Source organism: Ochotona curzoniae, unplaced genomic scaffold (assembly GCF_017591425.1).
Source record: "Ochotona curzoniae isolate NIBS_2020 unplaced genomic scaffold, NIBS_Ocur_1.0 scaffold_1852, whole genome shotgun sequence".
In the NCBI taxonomy this organism is placed as follows: domain Eukaryota; kingdom Metazoa; phylum Chordata; class Mammalia; order Lagomorpha; family Ochotonidae; genus Ochotona; species Ochotona curzoniae.
The window spans coordinates 45,278,840-45,287,638 of record NW_024467087.1 but is presented as its reverse complement, the minus strand read 5'-3'; the positions used below and the strand labels follow the sequence as shown (position 1 = coordinate 45,287,638).

At 39.0% G+C, this 8,799-nt stretch overlaps 1 pseudogene; it reads left to right on the top strand.

The window, feature by feature from the left end:
- Positions 1-2,297: 2,297 nt before the first annotated feature.
- LOC121169105 lies at positions 2,298-3,798 on the top strand (annotated as a pseudogene).
- Positions 3,799-8,799: the final 5,001 nt, after the last annotated feature.

Genomic DNA, 8,799 nt, shown 5'->3' with positions numbered 1-8,799 from the left:
TCCATCTCTGCCATCATTGAATTTGGGGGCAGTGGCAAGTGTGTTGCACAAAGAGCATATTTTAAAATCTAGGAAACATTCCTAATCCAGCCTGTATATATCCCTTGCAGTTTTTGCCAAGCCTGAGCTGCACATTGTGGAAGTGAGTCGTGGTGCTCCACACTTGCAGCGTTTTATTTTCTGTTGAGGCTGCTGTCCTCCCAAAGTCCTGGCTTCTCTGGCTTCTACTATTGTTGGCACCTGTTCGTTTCACCCGAACTCCTGCCTCCTCACTATGCAGCATGTTCATTGCTGTATCATACTGTATTTCATGGATATTCCACCAATAAGTCATCCCTACCGAAGGTCATGTAATCCTTGTCAAATATTTTAGCACTTCAAGCAAATGTTGCAATACATAACTTTGTGACTGCATTTTTCTTCATATCTGAGGCAGTATTTTCTGTAAATTAACATTCTGAGAATCTCAAATCTTCAGAGTTAAGAACTTTAACTTTTGAGATTAGTGCTCCATTAAAATATGACTCCAACTTACACTCAATAGGATTCGTCTTTTGTCTTATTTAAGCTTGAACATTTCCATTTTGATTTCTGTCAACCCAAAAGGAATGAATGTAATTGATATTTCGTTAGTTCATTTAAATAGATTTTTATATATTAATTTTCATTCCCGTGAATCGTGTCGATTTATCAAACAATTTTTCTCAAAATAAGGTTGATTGTGATTTTCTCCTCCACAGGGGCCTTTTAACAGAGATATAATGTACAGTTATTCATGTTGCAAATATTTCTTCTGTGTGCATTATTTGTTTTTCCATATTTTATTTTATTTCTCATGTTTTCTTGATTAAGCTAGTTTTGCATTTTTGTTTCATGCTTTAGAAGTCATTAGCTGACCTGGAGCAATGGCCTAGTAGCTAAATCCTCACCTTGCATGTGCCAGGATCCCATATGGATCTCAGTATGTGTCTGGCTGCTCCACTTCCAATCTATTATCCCTGATTGTAGCCTGGGAAAGCAGTAGAAGATGGCACACAGTCTTGAGACCCTGCATCCATGTGGGAGACCACAGGAAACCCCTGACTCCTGGCTTTGGATCAGCTCAGCTGCGGCTATTGCAGCTACTTAGGGAGTAAGCCACAGGATAAGAGTTTTCCTTCTCTCTCTGTAAATCTGCCTTTCCAATAAAAATAAAAATGAATCTTAAAAAAACAAAAAAAACCCACAAGAAGTCATTAGGTATTCAGGAACAAAAATATTTGTATTAGTTTACTGTTTCTTACATCTGATTAGAAAAACAAGTGCCATATGGTTGATTAAAGATGTAAGTAAAAATGCTGTTAAATGTTTAACCTTTCTTGTCAGTAATCCTAAACTAATTAACAAATACCTAACTTAAGGGAATTAGAAAGAATTTTCATCTTTAAGTTATTTATTTATTTGAAAGAACTACAGAAAATGAGGGAGAGACAGAGAGATTCCATTCTGTGGTTCACACTCCAAATGGCCTCAATGGCTGGGACTGGGCCAGAATGAAGCAAGAAGCCAGGAACTTCATCCACACTTCTCATGCGGGCAGCAGGGACCTGAGGACTTGAACTATCTTCTATTGCTCTCCCAATTACATTAGCAGGGCGTTGGATTAGAAGCAGAGCAGCCACGTCTTAAACTGCCCCTCAGCTGGAATGTAAGCACTGCAGACGGCAGCTTTGTTTGCTACACCACAGTGCCAACCCCAGAGAGAATTATTTTTAAGTGTATCTGGGTTTCACTGAAGCTTCAAGCACTAATGACAATGATGCTGTTTACCTTCCCATCATATTTCATTGTTTTTTGTTAAACTCCTTCCAAACTTATTTGTTCTTAAAAAACAAAAACAAACAACAACAGCACACAACAACAACAACAACAACAACAGCTAAAAATGAATGATACCAGTGCGGAGTTCTTGCATGTGCCAAATTGGCATTGGTGTTTTGCCAGTACTCCTGAAATCTAAACTCCTTAATCAGCTTCCAGAAACTATCAGCAGGCCCAAGCGCCAGGTTCTGTCCCACACAGGAGCCATTATGCCCGCTTGCTGTTTAAACTCTAGAATTTTGCTGGCTTTGTTCCTGGCAAGCTCAGTTCTGGCTCTGGTTCTCAGTTGTAGGGCCCCTTGAACTCTCGCAAGATAGGGTCCAAGAACAGCATGAAAACCGGTTATTTCTGGTTGTTGAAGCCATTGAAGCGTCATTGCCGTCAACCTCGGGGAATCAACCTGATGCGGGTGAGCTGCGGGTGGAGTCTTGGCAGTGATGGATGAGGAACTGCTTTTGGCACTGCGTCTTCAGGAGGAGTGGGAGAGTGACCCGGAGCTCGTGTCACTGGTGGACACGTCCTGGAAGTTGGCGGACCCCACGCCAGACCTTCATGCCTTGTTCAACGATCAGTACTTCTGGGGCCGGCTCAAGGCCGTGGAGGTCAGGTGCAGCATGCGAATGACCTTGTGTGCTGGGACATGCAGCTATGAAAGAGATGGTGGAATGTGTACCATCCGTCTTAGTGAACCCCTTTTAAAGATGAGACCAAGAAAGGATCTTGTAGAGACCCTCTTGCGTGAAATGATGCATGACTATTTATTTGTTACTAATAATGATGAAGACAGAGTAGGACATGGGCCAGAATTTTTTAAACATGTGAATCGCATCAACTGCCTGACTGGAGCCAATATATCAGTATGCTAGACTTTTTATGATGAAGTGGATGACTATCGGCGACATTGGTGGTGCTGCAATGGGCCGTGTCAGAATGAGAAACCATACTATGGCCATATCAAATATGCCATTGACAGGGTGCCCTCTGCTCGTGATTCTTGGTGGGCCGCACACCAGAAATCCTGTGGAGGCACTTATATAAAAATCAAGGAGCCAGAGAACTAGGAAAAAAAAAGGCAAGGGAAAGATGAAACTAGAGATGAAACTAGGACAGCAACTGGAATCAGCAGGGGAGAATGAAGATAAACTAGGTAGAGGTGAGGCGCGGCAGTTATTCCCGTGCAGTGGGGAAGGCTGTGTTCTGGGAGAAACAAGTAGCTTGGCTTCAGCTGCGAAATCAGCCTCCTCTGAAGCCACGAATATGACCAGAGATCTTACAAGTAAAGGCCATTCAGAAGATGCTCCAGGACCAACCTCTAGAGTTGAAAAGTTGAGGTGAAATATGAACCCGAGCAGTTAAAAAACAAACAAACACACACAACTAACCGAGCTTCTCCCATTTGAAGCAAAGGCTTTTCTGGAGTATCAGTTGCAAACCCAAAAGCTTACGGAAGTTGGAATGGATCTCCTGTGAAGCGCTTCACGGCTGGTGACACCGCTGAAAACTCTGTCTCCTGTGATTCACAGAGATGGCTGCATCTTCTAATCTATCCACAAGAAATTCTTCAAACAGTAGAGGAAACATATGTTACTGCAGCCCAGGTTGTGAGCAGACCTCAAGATAAATTCCCAAATAAACATCCCAGGCTACAAGACAAGACTGATTTTGACAATTATTTTTATCAAGAAAAAGGAAATACAAAACGGTGGCAACGATCCAAATTGTGGTTCATCTACAACCACAACACCGAAGTTCAATACTTCATCCAGTCAGCGTGAAATAGTGAATTGTCCAGCTTGTCATAATGCAGTCTTGGATTCTGAAATTAATGAACACTTGGACTGGTGCTTTGAAAATGATAGCAATAGAGCTAAATCTGACAAGTGCGTCTCACTACACCGCCAGCAGTACCTGACACTTGCACCGTCAGCCGCTCAGTAAGTTCTGGTTAAGAAGGAGATTTGTAGATTGTAATATAGATCAAATAATCAATATAAAATGTTATTTTTATATAGACCTATGACCTTTATAGACCTATGACCTTATATAGACCTTTCTGCTCAAGTTGCTATAGTCACTCTTGCCTTATATATACTATGTACAGCCCAGTTTGTTCTGTGTAATCTTGCATACTTTAGCTCTTTCTTAAATAATATTGAATGTTTTTATTTATATGCTGAGTAGTCATGTGAAGAATCCTATCAGATATTTGGTGAATTTTGGGGTATTTATTACATGAAAACTATTTGAATGAAATGATTTAATCTTCCTAGTGTCAGACTTATAACCTAGATTAGAAATTTTTGTATTTGTTTTAGGGTACTCAAGTTTTTGGTCTTTCTGCTTTTCACTTTTACAAAATCTTAATAGTAAATACATTTTCTGTATTTTAAATTTTAAATTAAATTTTAAATAACATTTAAAATAAAAAAAATTTCCACCTTAACTAAAAAGTGGTAGCTGGTTTTAGGTTGACACAGATAAAGAAATACAATGTAAAATAATTAAGTTTCTTTTAGAATATTACTAGGAACAAATAGAAACTGTATTTCTGTGGGTCAGATTTCATGTTCAGTTTAGCAAAGTGACTGGTAAACTTGGACTGATAATTAACTGCTATATATAACTTTACAAACTTTCCTAGTTTGCCTAACAGTGCAAAATTGTCTGACAGTAGTTTTGCAAACCTTTAGCTACAATGGAGATCATTACAACAAAAGGAATACCATTTTTATACTACATCATGTTTTTTAATGTTCTTTTCCACGTTACGGCAAAAGGTCAGATACTTTCATCAGTTTGCTTTCTGTCCCATGGCCGGCTGTACCTGCAGCTTCTTGCACAATCCCAAGACCTCAGTTCACAAGTGTCCCTTCCAACTTTATCACAGTGGGACTTGTACACAGTGAGGTGCCCAGCGCTTAAGTATACAGCTGTGTAACTACTACCTAGCCCAAGTTAGAGAACATTTCCATCCCCACTGGAGGCTTCTGTAGGTGCCTGGACCTGGTCAGTACCCACCACTCACCATTCCCACAGATGGCTACTGTTTTCACCTGATACTGAAAGGTTTAGCCTGTTTCTGAACATCATAAGGTGCTATGTGATATTAGTCTGAATGTATCAGAATTTTTTTTTGTCTTTTTAGTATCAGTAGACGTTAATACTATTTTCAGCTTAGGGATTTTCTGAATAATGATTCTCAGAACATTCTTACTCATGTTAAGTGTATGGTCAGTAATGGAATGCTTGGTTTAAGGATATTTTTATATTCAACTTTGGTAGATAGATTTTATGTTCAATTTTCATAAATAGATTCCTGCCCTAAGTGTTAGCATTTTCATTTTAGCCTGCCTGATCAGATGTTCACAAGGTTTGATGTTTAAAACCTTAAGCTTAAAAATCTTTAATGAATATTTATAATTAAATTGCTTCAAAAATTGACGTAACCACAGATTTATCCCTACATTAAAAAATTCCATGGATTAAAGGATCCTAATGTATATTCCATAGAAAAAGAAACAGCAAATTCAATAAAAATGTTTGCATAGAAATAATGATATAGATTACTAATGATAGTCAACTATAAGCAAGAGCTTACACTAAATCTCATTTCTGTTTATGACCATGTTACTATTTAAATAGGTCCGATAATAATGTTATCAGTCAGGCATGGACACCGTGGCACAGCAAGTTAAGCTGCTGCATTGAATACTTATAACCAATATCAGAGTGCCAGTTAGAGCCCCTGCTATTCTGTTTCCAATTTGGCTTCCTACTAATGCATCCTGCGATGCAGCAGAGCACTCACGTGCGTATGTCCCTGTCACACAGGGGAGTGATGTATTGGCTGGAGCTCCAGGTTTGTGTTTCTGTCTCTCTCTCCCTTTGCTTGTCCTTCTCTCTCTCTCTCTCTCTCTCTCTCTCTCTCTCTCTTTCTCTCTCCATTGCTCTGCCTCTCTAGTAGTCAGTAAATTAATATATACATGGACATGAGGATTTGTTTCTATTTTTTGTATTTTTATTCCTTTTTATTAATTACATTGCACTATGTGACACAGTTTCATAGGCCCTGGGATTCCCCAAAACCCTTCCCATGCTCACCCCCATGATGAATTCTTCCACCTTGTTGCAGTATTACAGTTCAAATTCAGTCAAGATTCTTTCATTGCAAGCATATACCAAGCATAGAGTCCAGCATCTTATTGTCTACATAAATTCAACAGTTTCTTGGGGAGACCATCTCTGGTGTAAAGGCAGAGCTGGCAGAATATTATCCCGACCAATTAAAATCCCCAACATAATATCAACAACAATTTACAACATTATGGAGTTAATTGACATGGTATTGAGTAACCAATATGTTAGAAAATGCAAGTTCTTTACCACATCCTGTGACTACTTCATTGACATTTCAATTTTAGTTTATACACGACTGGCTGCTATACACCTTAAAATGGCTATAGGGTACTATTCAGCTGTCTCATGTCTATTTTCATTTTAGTATTTAGCAGTTTATAGTGTTGAAGCATAATTTTGCTGAAATTGGGAGATTTTAGGATAGTCTAAACTGGCTTATAACTCTAACAAGGCATATGTCAACAGGTGAGGTGCAGAACAGTTTTAGGAGGGGTGTGCAAAGTAATCTTCACTACCTTAGTGAGGAGTAACTAATCTTTGTGTCCTGCCTAGTAAGATATGTGTAAGTCCACGCTGACAGTTTCCTCCTGGTTCTAAGCTTTCCTTGTTGTTCTCTGTCTATCCTAAATTTTTTTGGCTTTTTTTGGGGGGGGAGGGGAGGAGTGCTCCAGAGCGACCCTGATGGTCAATGCAAGAGAGAGTTGGGAGCCAAAGTTGGAACTAAGTAAGGACCAGAGAAAGCTCCCCTCCCCAGTCCAGAAGGAAGTTTACTGTTCTTCTGTTTCTGCAGACCACTCAGGACTCTTGGCTGTTGTTCTGATAAACTTGGACCCTGCAAGGAAGAATTTGGGCTTCTTCCATCTCATGTGGGAGATCCAAATGGGGGTGGATGACCTCAGAGTTCTCAGCCTCCGAAGGCGCACCAATTCCCCGTGGTCTCTTTGGTAGTTGGGATGTAGTCCTTGGTGCCAGAAGTGATAGTCCTTGGTGAGGAGCCGGGAGTCTCTAGAGTTGGGATACAAGCATCCTTCTGTCCTGCCCCACTCTTGGCCACCCCGCCCCCCCCCCCGCTCTGTGCATATGACCTCCTGTTAAGAGGTTGTCAGAATCACTCTTGATTCCCCCTGTATGTCTTTGTGGTTTTACTATTGTCTAATGCTGATTTGAGTCTGTTGTCTATAAGTTACCTGTTATGTTCCTGATAGGTTATACTTCATGTCTTCCTCACACATTTGAAGGAGATGGAAGATTTCTCTGCTCTCCTGCCCCATTTCCGAGTAGCATAGTGTCTTAAAAGTATATTAGATTTTACAATTCTTTGATGTAGATCATAACCAATCTGACTCACATTGATTGTTGGTTCATTAGTTACATCACAGTGTCTTTTTGCATGAGATACAGGCTGTTTGGGGTTGAAATAATATTACAGTTTACAGGTACTATTTTTTGGATTGACATCATTTCAACTTAAGTTAAGGCAAACATGTGGTATCTAACCTTTTGGGATTGGCTCATTCCCCTTAGCATAAAAGTTTCCAGTTGGGGCCATTTGGCCACAAAGAAATGCATTTCGGTTTTTTTTGTTTTTTTTTTAATAGCTGAGTAGTATTCCATTGAGTAAATAAACTATAGCATTCTTATCCAGTTTTATGTTGCTGGGCATTTCTGTTGCTTCCAAGTATTTGGAATTATTTATAGTGCTGCTAAGAACATAGGGATGCATGTTGGTTTCTCGTGTAACAGGTGTTTTGGATATATTCCTCGGAGTGCCATTGCTGGATCATATGGTATGCAGATTTTCAGTTGTTTGAGTGTTCTCTGTACTGATTTCCGTCATCCCATTGTCTACACATGTCCAATAGTTTCATTGAGAATCCATCTTTCGTCTGGATGCAGGGATGTATGTTCCATTGTATCCCCACGTCTGTATACGATAGACTGCCAATAACTTCATAAACTAACTTTGTTATCATATACTTGTAGTGGTAAGATGATAAATACAAATTAGTTATGTTTTATAAGCTGACTACTAAAGAACCAAGAAAATACTTCTCATGTGACAATAACAGCTGCAAGACAATCCCAGAAAATAAGCATGCATTTCATTATGACTATAGAATCACAGTTTTATAAGAAGGAAAGCTTAACACTCTAATAGACCAGAAGCATTGATAAGTATTGGGATTTCATAGAACAATAATAGCATTTCAGTTGCAGCTATTAAAGTGAAACCTGGTTGAGCTAAGTCAGATTTTTTCAGTAGATGTGAAAGAATAAAAAACTCAAAAACTTTCATCATCTTTTGCATGCTTGATTTTCTAGTTGTATTCTTATCTGCTATCAAGTTATAGTCTTTTATTCTATTTAATTAAAATGATTTCAATTTTTAAATGGCCTTAGTTCTTATCTTTGCCTTTTGATTTATTCTGCTTATAACTCTGTTTCCTCTTCTTGCGGTATGACAGATGCTAATTTGTGATTTCTACCTTCACTATTATTACTAGGAGAAGTTGTCTATGGGAAAGCTTTGGGAGCAGTTTATGTATTCATGCCACATGCTTTAACAGCATGCTACATGTTCTCTTTTAGTGCTCTTACTGTAAACAGATGCTTTGGTTATATACTCAACTATATTTTATAAATTAGGAAACCATGCTTGCTCCTTTCTGTATACACAGTGCTTCTTACAGTAGCTATCACATAGCATGGCCCAGGAAATATTTAAATTTAATTGAATAAATGATATAAGAAGGAAAAGACAAGACTGTTTTAGAGCAAGAGCTGACAAAGACAAACTAGAGT